Source organism: Physeter macrocephalus, chromosome 9 (genome assembly GCF_002837175.3).
Source record: "Physeter macrocephalus isolate SW-GA chromosome 9, ASM283717v5, whole genome shotgun sequence".
Lineage (NCBI taxonomy): Eukaryota > Metazoa > Chordata > Mammalia > Artiodactyla > Physeteridae > Physeter > Physeter macrocephalus.
The window spans coordinates 50,674,731-50,694,103 of record NC_041222.1 but is presented as its reverse complement, the minus strand read 5'-3'; the positions used below and the strand labels follow the sequence as shown (position 1 = coordinate 50,694,103).

Here is a 19,373-nt window from a genome sequence, read left to right as displayed (position 1 = left end):
ACACTACCAAATGTAAAATAGATAGCTAGTGGGAAGCAGCTGCATAGCACAGGGATATCAGCTTGGTGCTTTGTGACCACCTAGAGGGGTGGGATAGGGAGGGTGGGAGGGAGATGCAAGAGGGAGGGAATATGGGAACATATGTACATGTATAGCTGATTCACTTTGTTATTCCACAGAAACTAACACAACAATGTAAAGTAATTATACTCCAATAAAGATGTTAAAAAAAAAAAGGTGAAAATCTTCATGGTGACTGTAAACTGTTAGAAGTTTTGGATTAAAAAAAAAAGTGAAACAACAAACCTACCAAAACAGAGTAGAGAAAGAGAATTAATTTAATGCAATCTGACAGTAATGGACTAGAAAACAAAACAAAATTTAAAAAAGAGATAAATACAAAAGCTAGTTTTTTGACAAGCCCCAAAGAAATAAATATTTTTCATTCCAAATTAAGGAGGAAAGAGAGAAAAAGGACAAAAATCTACAAGGTAATGGATAAGAATATAACCACATCTAGAAACAGAATAAATCCAAAGAATGTAAGAAATATTACATGCAACTCTATGGCAACAAATTTATAAACCTAGAGAAAATGGGTAATATAAATAACTCAGTTAAATGAAGAAGTATCAGAAAACTTGAGTAGATGAGGCAATATAGGACAGGATGAAAAAGCATAAATATTTTCTATCAAAAATAGCAACTGGGAACATTATAGTTGATTTTCACCAAGGTTTTAAAAAAAACAGACCCTTGCATTTTTCCATCCCATTCTTTGTGCCTTTCTTCCTTTGTACCTTAGACAAACATTTATCTAGCATTTAGTAGGCCAGTCACTGTTTTAGGCTCTAGAATGCAACATTAAATAAAGCAAGCTTGGGCTTCCCTGGTGGCGCAGTGGTTAAGGATCCACCTGCCAATGCAGGGGACGTGGGTTCAATCCCTGGGCCAGGAAGGTCCCACGTGCCACGGAGCAACTAAGCCCCTGTGCCACAACTACTGAGCCCACATGCCACAACTACTGAAGCCCACGTGCCTAGAGCCCATGCTCCACAACAAGAGAAGCCACCGCAATGAGAAGCCCACGCACTGCAACGAAGAGTAGCTCCAGCTTGCCACAACTAGAGAAAGCCCATGCGCAGCAACGAAGACCCAACGCAGCCAAAGATAAGTAAATAAATAAATACATAAATAGATTAAATAAATAAATAAAAATAAAAAAGTTTTTAAAAAAAAGGCAAGGTCCTTGTCCCCAAAGAGTTTACCTTGTATTTTACAGTTCTTAGATAAAGATGGTAGACTGCTCAATTCATTTTACAACATCATAAATTGTAAAACTTGTAACAAATAGTATCAAAAAGCAAATCCACAGACCAATCTCACTAAAGAATTTAAGTATAAAAATTATAAATGAGGGCTTCCCTGGTGGCGCAGTGGTTGAGAGTCCGCCTGCTGATGCAGGGGCCACGGGTTCGTGCCCCAGACCGGGAGGATCCCACATGCTGCGGAGCGGCTGGGCCCGTGAGCCATGGCCACTGAGCCTGCGCGTCCGGAGCCTGTGCTCCGCAGCCTGTGCTCCGCAGCAAATGAGACATAATCAAATAGAATGTAGATAGTGTTGAAAGCCAAAGCTAGACTGACTAAAAATGTCTGTTCCAGGATTTTAATCATGGCCATAAATCAGGAAATCCATCAATATAATTCACTGTATCAACAAATTAAAGCAAGAAACAGTATTTAAACATACAAACAGAAAAAGTATCTGATAAAATTCAACAATTCCTGAAATAATACTCAAACAAATTAGGAATAGAAGGAAAAGTATTAACTACATAAAGAGGTAAGATATTGGTCCTGTTATTAATTAAACTCTTTTCCTAAAACACAGAGCCTTTTCCCTACATTTGAAGTAGTTCTATGGAATTAAAGTTTTATACTACTTTTTACATTTTATCAGAAAAATTATAGCCATACCAGTTACAATGCAAATTCAGGATTTAGACATAGGCAAATCTAAGCATCCCTGCAAAATGAAAGGCCAAAAGCCCAATGAGTTTCCTGTGGAATTTCCAGTCACTTGACCTTTGCACAGGAAAAGTGCTTAATAAATATTTGTTCAAGGTGAGCGAACCATTTAACCTCCATGAGCCCCAGTTTTCTCATAGAATAGGAAGGCATGCCCTGCCTGTCTCATCGAGATGCTAAGACAATACAATCAATAATGTATGTGAAATTGTTTTGTGAACTGAAATGCCAAACAATTGTTAAGTTCTTTTGGTTAATATAAAAGAGAATATGCTTAGATGTCAAATGAGTAATGACAAATTCTAAGGGTTTTCAGAGAAGTCTGAATGAGGTCATTCTAGGCATGCATCCTCAAGAAAGACTTCTTGAAGGACACTATCCTGGGCTATATACTTATCCTTACCTCCTCTGGCCATCACTATCTGATATTACAATTGTTCATGTTTTGATTGTTCTTGATTACTCTGAGGCTTATCTGGAATTCTACCCATTCAGTTGACAAATATTTAATGAGCATATTCTATGTGCTAAACATAGACATTGTTTTAGACAAAAGTGGCCAGTCTAGTTTCTTTCCTCAAAGAACTTATAATATATGAAGAAATATTTCCAAAACTTCAAACATATGTATACCAATATCATTATTTATATTGTATCAACTATCTTAATTTTGTTTATTCAATGTTTTTCTTTAACTTCATTCAGTTTCTAAATTTATATCTTATGTTAGCTTTGACTTAAGCAATCCTAATCCTGAAACACCCAACTTTATATGCTAGTTTCACATTTTTCAAATACATGTTAAAGATTGCACATACACACACAAATTGTTTGCTTATTTGTGTGCCAGCAAAATGATCTCCCAAACCACCAGTAATACCTGCATCTTACTCTTGAAAACAGAAAAGGAACACAGAGTAGTTCACAGTAAATTGAGATGCACACATTGTGCTCTAGGGTTAGTTTAATGTTGAGGCAAGTCTTGTGTCAGGGCTAAATTTTGGCAGGTAAGAGGAAAAAGCTATATTCTCTTCCCTGCAGCCCCTTATTAGGAAGGTCACTTGTCAACAAATGCAGAGGCAGACCCCCACCAGAGTACCTGAAAGAAGAAGTTGAATTTGTTGCTTGCTAGGGAAGGAGAGGCTATGCTTGTAGAACATAATTTATCAAAACAAGCAAGTATAGGGTGTTGGGAAGGGTGGAGTTCAGAATTGGTAGGCTTTCAGAAGTGCCTGGTTACAGGTTTGTTGGTCCTTAATGCAGAAGCCTAGAGAGAAGGTATTGCTAATGGGCTCTCAGAAGCTGAGGCTACCCTTGATTGGCTCTCAAAAGCTGGGACTGTTACTGACTGACTGACTCTCAGAAGCTGGGTTCTGATGCACAGGAGCAAAGGCTCATTTGCAAAGGGTTTAACACCAGTGTTTGTGTGGCTAAAAAAATATTCAGTACCTTCCCTGGAAGACAGGAAAATTTTATTCTTGCAACCAAAAAGGAGATAAATAAGTAACAACATGATTCTAAAGTGGACAATGAATTGATTTAACCAACTAGCTTCAAAACTGTATCTACTGAAGAATTATTTTAAATTTTTATTTATTTATTTATTTATTACAAATAGTAAAACCTGTTAGGGCAGCACTATCAGTTACTGCCCAGGGTACCAATCAAAGCTTAGAAGCAAAAGTGCCTGCCTGCCCATAAATAAATAAATCTCTTCTGCTCCTTGCTCTGGAACCCACCATACAGAGTTGCCTATGTGAAAATCAGCTTCCTTTTGAGTATGTGCTCTTGGAACTTTGCATGATGTCTTATTACTTATGGTCCATCTCAGTTTTAGCCACCTGTAGAAGGTGACTGCCTGTTTTGGAGGTGCACCTCAGAATTCCCAAAATGAATTTTGCATATGCCACACAGCCTTTATTTTAACTTTTATTATCCAAAATATCCCCACTCAATTTAGTGAAACACTGGCTACTCAATTTTTTCAGACACAGTGACTAACAGACAGATATATACGTGTATAGTACACATGTGGACTCAGGGATCCTCAGGTGCACAGATGGCGTACTTCCTTGTTAGAAACACATTTTTGCTGATACCTTAAATATGGAAGTTATGCTTTCCTGTCTCTTTACTCCCCCACCCCTCTGAACTACATAGAGTAGATCCAGGCAACAGATTCATGATTTTAAAAATATGTGAAATATAATTTCTTTTATATATGTATAAATAAACACACATGCACATATATACACACACATATGTGCCCTTCCATTAACTTGTGTGTGTGTGTGTGTGTGTGTGTGTGTGTGTACTTCTACTAACTGCCCTAAACATTGGGTAATTTTTTTCTTTAAAATGTATTTGAAATTTAGTTTATAAATAATTCCCAGAATTTAGTGTCATGGGACAAGGTTCACAACTAATTTAGGCATAACAAGTATGTAAGCCTCTTATATCACTAATTCATATTCTGTAAAATGTTCTAAAGTATTATACTGCAAAGTTATCATTTATGCCATGGGAGTACAGGATTCATTGTTTTAATTAATCCTGAGTGATCAAGTTTTAGAACATTAATATATATTGGGACTGCTCTGTTGCAGATTCAATAACATCTTCTTGGAGTGTGACACTGCTATTATCTCTCATGTAGACTCCTACTGTGCTTTTTCTCTTTATTTTTGGAAAAATAATGTGACAGTTAATTAATATTCTCTATGTTTATATATCATGATATATAATTCACCACGGTTGCTAGGGAATGTGGCCTTTCCTATTATATTATTAATAAACAGATACTAATAATGATAACAGTAACAATAACTTTCTTATCTGTTCTTTCATTCATATTTATGAATAATAAAACTTGCTGAGTTCCTACTAGGTGCCAATATTCTGTGAGATGCTTCGGAGATACAAACATGAATAGTTTGCAATCTAATGAGAGGCTTATATTGTTACTCACAGAATCTCGATAATTTATAATGTGAACATGAACTATGAATGTACATAAAGTGGTTCTGACTCGACCACTTACAATCAGGGGGGGTTGTGACAAGTTACCTGATTATTCTAAGCTTCAATTTCTGCATCTGTAAAATGAAGACAGTGGTAATAAGACCCTCACAGAGACTGTGGAGCATCACAGAAAGTATGTGAGCAATATGCCTACACAGTGCCCAGAACACTGTAAAGACATACTTAATTTTAAAAACTAATTTAATTTTTAAAATTCTAGAATATATGTATAATTTTGTTCAAAGATCAGGAATGATTATTTCCTATTATACAGAGAGGTACAGAAAAGGGAAATGACTTATTCAGGGTCACCCAGCAAGTCACTGGCAAGTCAATACAAGAAGTATCCTCAAGAAAAAGCATGTCCAAAGGTGGCTGGCATCAGTCACCCAGAGCTTTTCTTTAACTCAGAATAAAGCTTCTCGAGTGAAATCGTCAGATTAGGGATGACTTACAACTATTGTGGAGAAGCAAAGGACATATTTATTAGTTTTAAACCATGCACTTGCTTCCAACCCACCAAAGGATAGGATATGGCTTGCAAAGTTCTGACCATGAATTAGAATCATATACTGTATGCATGGTAGGGCTTACTTTTGCTTTTCTACCTACAGCCTTAGGTCTGATTGTGCTGCATCTCTCAAATAGTCTTTACTCCTGGCCAAAAGAAAACAACCCTTGCTCTAAAATGACCTCCTGAGTGGGTCTGTCTATTACGTTCTTTGAGACTCTCATTAGCTTATCCTCTATGCTATAGATTGCATTTAGCAAATCCCCAGTGGGCAGGATTCCATTTAAAAACAAAAACTTAAGGATTGAAAATGGAAAAGAAATTGATCTCATTTGGTATTTCCAACGTACCACTTCTGGTAGTTTGTTTGGTTCATCCCTCCAGAGAGGGAAGGATGGCAAAGGCACAAGTTGTGTCTTTTCCAGTTGACTTTCTCAAGTACTACGTAGAAACAAACTAAATCAACAAACAGGAAAATACAACAGTGGGGGTTTTGGTGGTGTACCTTCCCCATCAGGTGCATGTTCATCTTGTGACACACCTTGCATAGTGCCTGGCACAGAGAAAAGCTGCCAGGCAGAGTAGAAAGAAAATTATATATATTTGGAGTCAACCGGATAGCAGTTCAAATCATGTTCCAGCTCCTTGCTAACGGTACTATGTTAAATAATTTATGTAAATTATTTAAGCATCAGTTTCTTAATCTGTAAAACAGGAATAATGCTACTTTCTCTATAGAGTTTTTTTGAAGATTAGAAGTAGAAAATGCAAAGCATCTGTCTCACAGTAGAAATTTAATAAATGATTTATTATTATTACAGTAGATACCTAATGAATGTTTGCTGAGAGATTATGAATTATGGTAATGCTTATTGCGAGGCTCAGAACTCTGTACCTATTTAAAAACATGCATCGTTTTTTTCCTCCATTTCAGAAGTACTTTTCCCCATACAGAATTATAGAATAGGGGGCGGGGAGGGATTTTATGTAATTGAGTTACAACAGAACCCTTATACATAAAAATCCTCTTAAATGAATGAGCCAACATTTTCTCACTGTACATATATTTTATATATTTTGGTCTACAGTATAGACCAAACTATACATACTATATACGTGTGTGTGTGTGTATATATATAATACAGTATAGTATATAATAACATGCTCACTAAATGGGAAGAGAAGTATAAAACGACTCCATGCTGTCCCTTTGCAAGAGCACTGCGTTAATGCCCATGTGCAGAGGACGGACAGCAGCAGGCTAGCCAAACAGCCACCATATGGTCAGCTGGAAGAGGAAAAACCTCCAGGTAGGAGAGCAGAACTGTTCCAAGGACATAGTGAAGAAGAGTTTGCAAGAACACGGCATCAAATGACCTGGGGTGCTTAGGGCAGGAAGGTGATGAGGGTCAGGACTACACTACAGCAGTCGATAGACTACGGACAAGACATGCTTATTCATTTTTTTTTGTTACCATCGCTATTTTTAAGCATAGTGATTGATATTGTTATTATTTTTAAGCAAGATTTTGTTCTGCAATGGGTAGGGGAAAGGATTGGAAAAGTTAATTAAATATTAGAGGGCACACCAGGCTGGGGTTGAAAATAGGATCATGTTATTGTCTACAGCACATAGTTTACTAGCTCTGACTCCTGCCTGCGAGTGCAAATCCAAGAGACAGACATCATCATGCAGGTGCTGTAATGCAGGTGTCTCTTTGGAATCACACATACCTGGGTTGGTTCAAATCTATTTCCTAACTGAGTAACCTTGGAGATATATATTTTATTTCATATATTCTACATACATATGTGTAACTGAGCTGTACTGAAGATTAAATACAGTATTAGGTACTTGGTAAATGATAGCTATATTATTTTTATTCAAAATGGCACTTTCCTTGTACACACGTATACACACATACACACACACATCACATGTGGCCCTGACAAGGAGAGGATATGTGGATTAACTTGACTCCTGTCCTTAGGTCGACTTCCTTTCAGAGGGCTCCTACTACTGTTCTATAAATAAACCACATAGAGCTTCCCACCATCTCACCAGTCTTTTCCATCATCCTTGCCTCATGTGTCATTTCTCACCAAAATATACTCCCCAAATTAAATATAAGTCAAGGATTGAGGGGGCAAAAAAATCCTTGTTATTGATCCACATATGCAAACAGACTCTTCTCTACTCTTCACCAAAACAAACCCCTATCCAGAAAGCCTCATTAACAGCGAACTTACCAATAGTATGAGGATTTATATCCAGAACTGTAAGCATTTAAAATTAAATATTACACATCTATATTTCTAAAAGTCCTTTAGTTGTTTTAGCCTAGTTAGCCTTCAGCCTCCTTCCATGTTTCTCAGTCCTTGCCCTCTTTTTTCTCCTCCCCACTCTGGTCCTCTCTAATCTGCTTTCCATCTGTCTCCCATCAAATTCCCTTCCTCTAAGTTTCTAAGATTTACAATTCCAATCTCTACCACTGTCCTCTCAATTCTAGTGATAGAAACTACTTCCTGGAGTTGCTATTTCCATGATATCTTGGTTATTTGGTTAACAAATTTATACCTTATTAATGATTCTTTATCTTAATTCTCCAGGTTCCCATAAGTGGTGTGGAATCAATCTCCTACCTGGGCCCTGTAGATACAGAGCTAACCCTTGTTGAGCATCTCCTGTGTTCCAAATATTGTGCCTGTCCTCTACATTTCTTATCTCAGGTAAGTGACAGATTATGTGGAAGAGAATCAGATATGTTTAGCAGCAAAGAACTAGTCTTTTTCTTGTTCTCACCCATGTAAGGCCCCAAAGTCTAGAAGGATCATTATCACCCTGATCTTCCCATCTTCAAGTAGAACTGTGCCTGCAGAGGACTCTTAATCACGTGGAGAATAATGTCACCAGCTACTGCATCTTGGAACAGTCCCTGTCCAATAGAATTTTCTGCAATGGTGGAAATATTTCATATCTGTGCTGTACAATATGGTAGCCACTGGTCACATAAAGCTACTGAGCACTTGAAATGTAACTATTGTGACTGAGGAACCAAATTTTTAATTTTAATTAAAATTTCTATATATGGTCAATGATATTATAATGGACAGCAGAGTTAGACTTTTCAGGGCAGCAACAAACTTGGGTGGGGTAGAGGAAGCACCTTTTGGTCTTCTGGAGGTACAATTTCACAGGCAACACAAATAGCAATTGGGACTGTTGAATTGTGTGCCTAGGTGACTTGTCAATGAGCTTTCATGTATAAAAAGACTGTCAAAAACAGATCATTTATGCTGGGGCTCACCTCCACAGGTGCCAGGGAGCATCTTGACTCGGGGAAGAAAGCAAATCTATACTCCATGATTAGCATGTGATTATATTTTACAGACAGGCATCAATGCCTGGTGATTTTGATGCACTTGGCCTTTATCTTGTGAGATTTATTTAAAGAAGCATATGCGTGGCTTAGAGCCTTAGGGAATGATAACACATAAAAATAAGAAAGCAAAAGAAAACCTGCTTCATTTGTAAAAAGGCTTATTCCTCTTTCAGTACCTCCAAATTCCACACCTGTACCTCTTTTCTTAACAAGTCCTTGGCTAACTCAACCCTTACAGAATGTCTTTCAGAATCCACCCATCAGAGGAAGCTCTTGCCCACACTCCATTCCCCAACCTCCAGCTTTTAGTAAAAGAGGCCAAAAAGGGCATGGGAAAAACAGTGCTGATTAGGAGGTTGAGAAGAGGGAGTTAGAATGAGTTTTCATTGTATTTGTAATGCTTTATTTCTTTAAAAAAAACTGGAAGTATATATAAATAAAATTTTAACTTATTTCAAGATGATGGAAATTGTTTATTCTTATTCTTACTTTCCTTAATTCAATTTTTTAAAACATTAAAAATGAAAAGCTAAGCAATTGTGAAAAAACCATTAGCTCCAGACACTATCTTGCTCTACTTTTCTATGTTGGTATTTTCAACTATTATCACTCTGGAAGAGATGGATCTTTATAGTGTCCATGTTGTTAACTTAATGTTGTCCAGTAAGTTCATTTGGTATATATTTGGAAATGTCCCTGAACAAGACTGTTTCCATTAAGTAGCCACAGGATGGCATAAGGCACTTAGAACATATTGCAAAATCGCCCCCAGCTTAACCCTCAGCTTTACATGTATACATTTCCTTATGTAAGTTTGCATAGTACTTTATAGGCTGTTCAAAGTAAGACACTTCACTAAAGTGCTCACCATTTAAATAAAGGATAGTGAGTAGGTTAAAAGTTCAGAACTAAAAGAACAAAAGACTAGAACTCGGTAACAAAGCTACACTCTAACCAGAGTATTTAAAGGCACTTGCTTTTTCAAGTTGGTTTCAGCTTCAAATTTTTTTCGTGTGGGCTCTTGAGTTCATTTATATTTATCAGATTATGTATGCCAATTTTGGTTTGGAGATGATCATTTTTGATATCTAAATATTAAATACAGCACACCTACTCTTTTCTGAGTGATTTTCTTTCAATGGCTGTTGGCCTTCTGAATGCTGGACTAGTTCCAAAGGTGAGAAGGGTAAAGGCTCTTTTCCAAGGATATCTCAAATTCTTAGCTGAAATAGGTTACTTGTGATAATAACTTTTTCTGACTGTCTCCTGTTTTGCTGGCATTGTCTATGTTACCCATACTATGAAGGCTGCACTGGAAGTGCTAGAATTGTGTTTCAAAGAGAACAATAATTTTAATGTTCTTTCGAATTTCTCATATAGGAACGTACAAAAGCTTTATGGATGTTGATGGGTAATGATACTCTTATTTGATATGGAAATTTTTGAAGTAAGTATGAGGATCCTGAAGTAGGATCAAAGAGAACTGTAATACTAGACATCATTGTTACACAAATTCTCTACAGAAACAGCAGAGAAATATTGAATTTTATATAAAATACTCCCATATTTTTACTCATTATAATGGACTTTCTCATCGGACATCTCTTTATACTATGTCTCTAAATAGATGGTATGCTAGTCTTTTAGCAAGTCATTTATTTTGGGCAGTCTTGTATAGATTTTATTAACAACATGCAGATTTTGGTATTTTTCAATATTAATTTAATACATACAATTATGTACAGATAACAGTGTTTTTTGACTCAGTACTGAGAGTCTTTTATTATTATTGCACATTCTATTTTGGCTATTATACTTGTTTAATCAAAAACTATAATCTGCAATATTTCTTGGTTTCAAAAAAACTAGTGATATGATACCTCATTATTAGAAACAGTGACTCACAGTGGTAATGATTGGGGGGCTGTGTGATAAGTGATAAGACAAATACAACTGGGAGGCTGCACTTACCACACCAATTATTAAGAATCTCTTCTTATAAGTAATAAGTGGAGTTAATGTTGTCATTCCAAGGCCATTTTAAATGATAAATTTCTTCTCATCCAAATGAATGCAATCCAATATTTTGAAAAATCTAAGTTTTCACAATGATTTTTCCCAAAATTTTATTTATTTATTTTAAGCATTTTTTGCCACGCAGCTTGTGGGATCTTAGTTCCCCAACCAGGGATTGAACCCTTGTCCTCAGCAGTGAAAGCGTGGCGTCCTAACCACTGGATCACCAGGGAATCCCCTTTCCCAACATTTTAGAAAATGATACACAACATATAAGAACTATACTAGTTCATAATGAGTTTCTTAAATTGTGAATGTTGCATTGACTCACATCTGTTTTTGTGAGTCCAGTGCTTCAGTGAAGGAGCAATATATTATGGTGGCCTTAATCAAACCATGTAATTTCTCTGAGTCTACGATGAGTTTCTTCATTTATAAGGCAATTTAGCCAAGACAAAAATTTCCCAAAGTTTCCATGGAATGCTAGCTACATTCCATAGACCTAAAAAGCAATGTTTTCCATCATCAAAAACATTTGAGAAATATTACACACAAAACTCTCCTTCTGGTGATTCATATTAAATATCAACATATTACAAGCTCATTAATTTGACCCCATAATTTCTTTTTTAGTATGAACTATCTAGTAATAACCCATAGTGCTCATGGTAAAACAGCAAATGGACTCAATGTGATATATATATGACATTGAAACATTTCTTATATAGCAGAGGTAAGTTCTAGCAAGTGATCAAGAAACAAAGAAAAGTAAGTAATCCTAGGGCTGAAAAAAATAGAAATAGCTATAGTTACAACATAGGTGACCAAAAGAGAATACTATAAACATTTTATTCCAACAAACTTGAAAGCCAAGATGAATTTTCTATAATTTTCTGAAATTGCTTTCTAGAAATATTATCAAAAATCACTCAAGAAAAAAATTCTACATATCGATTATCATTATTAAAATTGAAACCAGTAATCAAAAATTTACTCCAAACCGTTTCTGTACCAATTGATTATACATTCCTCTGCTAAAAATTTCTTCCAAAAGTTTTTAGTGGGGACTTCCCTGGTGGTCCAGTGGTTAAGAATCTGTGCTTCCACTGTAGGGGGCATGGGTTCAATCCGTGGTCAGTGAACTAAGATCCTACATGCCACATGGCGTGGCCAAAAAAATAAATAATAATAGTAATAAAATAAGTAAATAAATACAAGTTTTTAGTAAATGCCTTACTAAATCTTCCTTCAACAGAAAATCCCCAACCTATAAAATTGTATTAGACATAGAAAATTAGGGAAAGCTATCTATCTGTTTTGTTTTATGGGACTAGTATAACTTTATAACAAAACCAGATAATTCAGTATACCAAAAATAAAATAAAATTTAAAAACAATATTAAACAAACCAAAAAACCTGAGACCAATCTCAGTTATAAACAAAAAAGTTAATTAAAATATTAGCAAATAGAATGTAGCAGTGTATTAAATACTACCCTACCAACCATAGATTTTTCCTAATTACAAAAATATAATACAACTTCAAAAATATAATAGAACTTAAAAGAAAATATTCATATATTTATCATAATAAATGAATACATGACATTCAATGCAATTCAACATCCACGCGTGATTTAAAAAAAACTCTTAAAAAGCTAAAAATAGAAGAGAATTTCTTTAATAAATATTTACAAGAGAACTACCTCAAATCCTCTACTCAATATTAAAACTCTACATGCAGTCCCAACATGAGGGTTTTCACTATTGATTATTTTATTCAATATCACATAGGAGGTCCTAGGCAATTCAGTAAGACAAAGTAAAGAAGTAGGAGGTATGAGAATTGGAAAGAGGCATGCTTTACAGTCACGTGACCCTAAACTAATATGGAAGAACAAAGGATCAAGAACAAACAGAAAAGGCTGAGATAATTTTGAGAAACAAGGTTGGGGAGACTTTTTGTGCCATATATTAAGCCTTATTAAGGCTCTACTAATGAAGACAATGTGGTCTTGGAACATGAATAGACAGTGGACCAGTAGAACAGAGTAAAGAGCTCTGACAGGGGAACTTAATATAAGACAGAGATGGCATCACAGATCAGAGAGTAATAGATAATGTGAAATTGATTATCTACATGAAAAGCTAAAATATGATCAGATACCTATATCACACTTGACATAAAATTGAGTTCCAGGTGGATCAGAGATCTGTATGTGAAAACTAACACTTTAAACTTTTAAAATAAATTAAAATAAAACTTTTTTTTTTTTTTTTGCGGTACGCGGGCCTCTCCCGTTGCAGAGCACAGGCTCCGGATGCGCAGGCTCAGCGGCCGTGGCTCACGGGCCTAACCGCTCCGCGGCATGTGGGACCTTCCCGGACCGGGGCACGAACCTGTGTCCCCTGCATTGGCAGGTGGACTCTCAACCACTGCGCCACCAGGGAAGCCCAAAAGAAAACTTTTTTTTAACTGATCTCAGGTTAGAGAAAAAGTTTCTTGAAATCATTAAAACACAGGCACAATAAAAAAATAAAAACCTGCTAAAATTGATGGCATCAGAATTTCTGTTCAAAGTCTCTCTATAAGTTTAAAAACAAGGCACAGACAAAAAGAAGATGATTGATAAAAATTAATATTCAATTTAAGAACTCATTAATAATTATAAAAACATCAAACAACCTAATGGAAAGGAAGAAAAAGGATATAAACAGGTACTTCACAGAAGAAGAAATCAGAATTAATAATAAACTTATGAAAAGATGCTCAACCTTAATAGTAAACAGGGAAATGTTGATAAATCAAAAGGAAAAACCATTTCACATCAATCATATCAGCAAAGATTGAAAAGTTTGCTAATGCCAAGAATTGATGAGGATGTAAAGGAATACAGGCAGGAGAGCAATTTGTCATTAAATTGCTTCAACATAGCAATGCTAGGTCATACAATTTCACAAGGAAATATACACAGCAATATTAACCATAACACTGTGGTGAATAGAAAACCTTAAGAAGAACATAACTGTCGGTCCAAAAGAAAAATGAATAGACTACGGTATATTTATATAGTAGAATACTACACGACAGTTAAAATTAATGAATCATAGATACAAGATTAAATATCAAAACAAAGTACAGCAAAAGAAGCAAGTTGCAGAAGGACAAAAACTGTATAATATTCTTTGTATATGTTATGAAATTTGTAAGTAATATATTGCTTAGATACATGTATGCTATGCTCTAAAACATGGATGGGAAAGATAGTAACTTCCAAATAGAAATTATTTCTGGATGGGAGGGAGGTAAATGGTATTGGGGAGGAGCACACAGGTGGATTCAACTATATCTATAATGTTTTAGTCCTTAAAAATATCTCAAGCAAAAATAGCAGCATTTAAAAATTTGATGAGGCTGAGTGGTAAGTAGTACATGGGTGTGTGTTTTACTGTTTTTATATTTTTGAATGTTTTTAATATTTTAAAATAAAAGTATTTTGATAAGAAACAAGAGTACAGTGAGCTTGGGAAACTCAAATATAACTAAAACCAGTAACGTATGACTGCCCTAGCTTGTAACGATTTGCATGGATCTCAAGGCTAAGGAATCACTGCGTTAACTTTTTCCCAGCTCTAACTGGGATAAAACACTTCCTTTTTCCCCAGCATCCATCTTTGGCTTCCAACCTGGATTGCTTACTGGGTGCTCCTTTTGTTTCCCTCCTCAACTCTACAGCAACACCCTTGTACAAAGCTTTCAGACTCCAGCAGCTGATTCTAAATCCAGATAGTGCATACTGAATCATTTCCCTTGGCAGACCGGTCCCTACCCATCTGTTTAGATTCATCCCTGAACATGGGTATGCTGTGGTATATTCCTACTATGAACCGTTTCACAGCAGTTAAAATGAAGGAACTATTACCACATTTCTCACCACGGATACATCAAAACATAATAGGAAAGAAAAGAAGCAAGTGCTCCTCCCAAGAGCCATGTATTTTGCCCTCCTTGGATTCTACCCACAGCATGGCCTCAGCTGGAAGTAGGCACTGCCATTTCATGGCTGCAGCAGTTGAAGATTCTGAAACAACATGGAAAAAGCTTCTGCTCTAGTGTTTATTGAAAAAACATGAGTAGAATACAAAATTATACCTCTGATAGGTTTTAACATTGTAAAAATTATATTTACAGACCAGGACTGGAAGAGAATGGAGAAAAATGGAAATAGATTTTTTTTTTTAATGTGCCAGGATTGTGGGTAATTTTCTTCCCTTTCTTTTTCAATCTATCAATACTGTTATGTGTTTGTGTAACAAATTATTTTAAAATGTTAAAATGTAGGTTGTAGGACAGAGAGAATCTATCTGTAATCTTTCTGGTAATGAAGAGCAAGTTTTCTCAGAGTTGATAATGGGCTTCAATTCTGCTCTCAGAAGCAGTTTATCTACAATTCCAGGACAGCCATTTTCCACTGATCACATGCTCTGGAATAAGAATGACAGGGCACCACTGTACTACATGGTGTCTGAAATTTTAATTACAATTTGCTTTTCAAAGCCTTTTACAGATTAATTACTTCATTTGCATTGCAGAAATGGTGAACAAAGGTTACACGTATTTCAAAGGCAGTTGGTGGAGTTAGTGTGAACAAACTGCTTGACCAATGCTATTGGAATGTTAAGATCCCCTGGTGGAATGACCATAGTCCAGTAAATGCCACACTGGGAAGGTGATGAAGCACTTCTGGGGGCAAAAGTATAACATCGGATCAAAATGATAGGCTTTGGTGTTCAGGAGTCCTTGGTTCCAGTCCCAGCTCTGCCACTGGGTAGCCTTGAGCACCATATTTGGCTCATCTAAATTTCAGTTTCCTATTTGGAGAAACAGGGATAATAATGACCTGACAGAATGAACATGAGCATGAATTGAGGTAGTAGACATACAACAGCTAGCCAGGGACCTGGCCCATAGCAGATGCTCAACACATAGCTGCTTTTATTTTTCACTCAGCTCCTTTTCCCTGAGTTTTACTATAGATCGCACTGAACTAAGTAATGTAGGTGGGCCATTTCTGAGCAGGCCTATAGGTAGAGCAGCAATTTATGTGAACAGGAATTGCCAAGGATGTTGTAAGTCTGGTAAATGCTGTTTGACGAGTACTCACACCTACGGATTTACAGTACACTCCAAGTCTCCGTCCCATGAATCTCTCCACCTAGGACAAATCCACAGATATGTATCCATATTACATAGAGCTGAACACACACTTTTCAGCCTGCAGATCCAAAGTAATCTTGTAAGTAATAATGTTTCAGGACTCCACATGCTTGGGTTGGTAAATCATTCCTAAACTGGCAGTTTGCTAAATGTTCTTATTAAGGGTAAAAGAATAAAAAGAAAGCAAAGCAGAAACAAAAGTAAGGAAGGAAAAAGCAGAAACAAAAGTAAGTCTGGGCTTTCAGACTTACTTAGGCAAGTCACTTTACACCCTCCCTATCACCCCTTAATAGGTAACAAAAGGGAAGAGGAATCTATTGCAAACTCCAATCCATTGTTACAGGGCAGAATCTGTAGAGCTGTGACATAGGATCTGGCAACTAGAAGAAACCCCTTTGCCACAAGCATCCAGAAAACCACTGGTTTATCTCTCTCATTTTCTTTTTTCCGGAGTCAATACATTCATCTACAACTACTGCTCAATGATCAAGGAAGGAAAGGGGAGGGGAGGAAGAAGGACGGACCAATGACGTTGATTTGAGCTTAGGAAAAAACTCTGAAAGCAGCTGTTTTCACAGATGCATCTCCTATAAAATCCCAGAGAGGTTGCACCTTGTCCTTGGGAATATTCCAAACCATATCCTATTGGCATCAGTCCTGGTGGGATACCAATCATCTAAAGACTCTATATAAGAAACCATCCTGGGAATTCCCTGGAGGTCCAGTAGTTAGGACTCCACTCTTTCACTGCTGAGGACACGGGTTTGATCCCTGGTCAGAGAACTGAGATCCTGCAAGCCATGCGGCCAAAAAAAAAACAAAGAAAAAAAAAGGAAAACCTTCCCACCTCACCCCAGGTACTCAATTTTTCCCTTTCCATCTGAACTTTTCTCATTTTTACTGAAAAAGAATACAATAGATCTCACACTAAAGTTTTTATATTCCTCCAGGGTATTTTTCTTCCATTTATTTCAGGAACCATGCCCAGAAAATATTTTGAGAATGAAATTACACCAAGAATGAAATAACTTACAGAACCTCAACCTTTTGGGGCATGACTTCATATGACTTATTTTAAATAACTGCTGGTGTCTGGGATTGCTATAGATATTTGTCCTGTTGCATCATTGCAGGATATCTGACAAATGTTTTATTGGCAGCTTGCAAAGGAAAGACAAGTGATGAAGACAAGGCTATGGAACATAATATGGCAGGGTCTGTATGGAGATCCCTGCTCCTCTGAGCTCTCAGACTTACTTAAGTAAGTCACTTTACACCCTCCCTATAACCCCCTAGGTTTCTTGCTTGGCAAGCAGGAACAATAATATTTTTCCAATTTACCTCTCATGGTTGTCATAAAAATAAAATTTTAAAAATCTATATGATGGTCCTTTGAGAAAAACATAAACGTACACGTAAGCCATTGCTATTTTTTTGCCTCCAAATTCCATTTGGGGACTTATTCCACTGGAATTAAGTTATAGTTTCCCACAGCTGTCATCTCTCACCTACCTCTGCAAAAACAAAATCATTTAGAGAGTGTTATAGACTGAATTGTGCCCCCCAAAGCTGTATGTTGAAGCCCTTAACACCCAACATGACTGTTTTTGAAGACAGGGCCTTTAAGAGGAAATTAAGGTTAAAAGAGGTAATAAGGGTAGAGCCCTAATCTGAGAGGACTGGTGTCCTTATGAGAAGAGGAAGAGACACCTGAGGTCCTTCTCCATATGCACAGAGAGGAAAGGCCACATGAGGACACAGCGAGAAGACAGCTGTCTGCAAGCCAGGAAGAGAGCTCTCACCAGGAACTAAATCTGAGAGCACCTTGACCTAGGACTTCCAGCCTTCAGAACTGTAAGAAAATAAATGTATGTTGTTGAAGCCACCCAGATGGTGGTTCCTTGTCAGCCTGAGCTGACTGATACAGAGAGAAAGAAAATAGGGGTACCTGTTTAGCCCCACTCTGGACTCAGGATGCTATACTCCTAGCCTTAGGCCACCTATGCCCCAGTACCTTAGAGGGCACTAGAAAAAGACTATACAGACACATTTCTCCCTCTTGCCTTAACCCTTTCCCTCCCAAAGGTAGCCTTAGTATCTGAGGTTTCCACCATTAAGCACACCTTCCAGCCACAGTTCAGAATCAACTAAAATACAAACCTTGAGGGCATCCTTATATCTGTATTCATTGGCTCCATTAAAGTAGCTTCCCAGCTTGTGAAATGTCCCCAAGAGCCTTACTGGGGATGCCCTCATCTGCCACACATATCCCAAAGCCCCGGGATATAGATGCTTAAAATTTGAGCTAAACCATAAGGTGACTAGTCTTGTACCTCAGTTGTCCTTACATGATGGAAAAATTTTCCCAGCTGCATCTAAACTGTGGGCTGTTTATTGTGGTTGAGATTTAAAGCCATGTTAACGTACAATGATAGAAGTCAATGTTAAGGTTTAAAATTTAATTTTATTCCTAGATGTTTATTAATTTGTTGTACTTTGTCCAGCTGGATCCAGCTATATTTCAGACTATACTAAACTAATACATGATCTGCTGTAACTGCCTGCCACTTGGTCATCCTTCCAGACACTGTGGGCACGTCTTGGGTCAGAAATAAAATAATATTATTTTTAAAAACCCTCTGCATTCTATATTTTTCTTTTCCTTTTTTTTTTTTTTTTTTTTAAGGAGGGAGACACATTGACATAAATCCCTAGCAGACGATTTTGCAAGTCTCAGTGTAGCCTGTGCTGTTACCCAGACTGAAGAAAACATCGTTCCATTTCACTGCCAACTCTCTGGCCATGCAACTGCCCTCAAATGGACTTTACTAAAAGAGCACTTCAAATGAGCACCACAGAAAGGATGCCATTCTGTGCCTGTCAAAGCCATTTTCCCTCTCCCTTTTCAGCTGTGCTTTTCCACCTGCAGAAAACCCCACCTACTTCCTGAACCAAAGCAGGCATTATGTGAGGAGTCCTGGCTTTACTAGCAGAAGGGGTCCAAAAATAGCTGTTTAGCCACAAATTCAGAATCTGGTTTTCCTGGTGTGAGTGCTGGGTACCTGGGGCCTGACCAAATGGTAATCCTCTCCTTCCCTCTGTATTCTGGGCCTGGTCCACATGGCCTGGCCTTCTGCCTCAGCTTCCCGCTAGGACTTCAGCCCTTTGCTGAGTCACAACACTCTGGACTAAGGCC

The 19,373-nt window shown here is 37.1% G+C and overlaps 1 long non-coding RNA gene across 4 annotated transcripts in view; it reads right to left on the bottom strand.

Moving 5' to 3' along the window:
* The window catches only part of LOC114486929 (uncharacterized), a 201,899-nt gene that overhangs the window by 51,736 nt on the left and 130,790 nt on the right, over nucleotides 1–19,373 (bottom strand). The window lies entirely within an intron of this gene.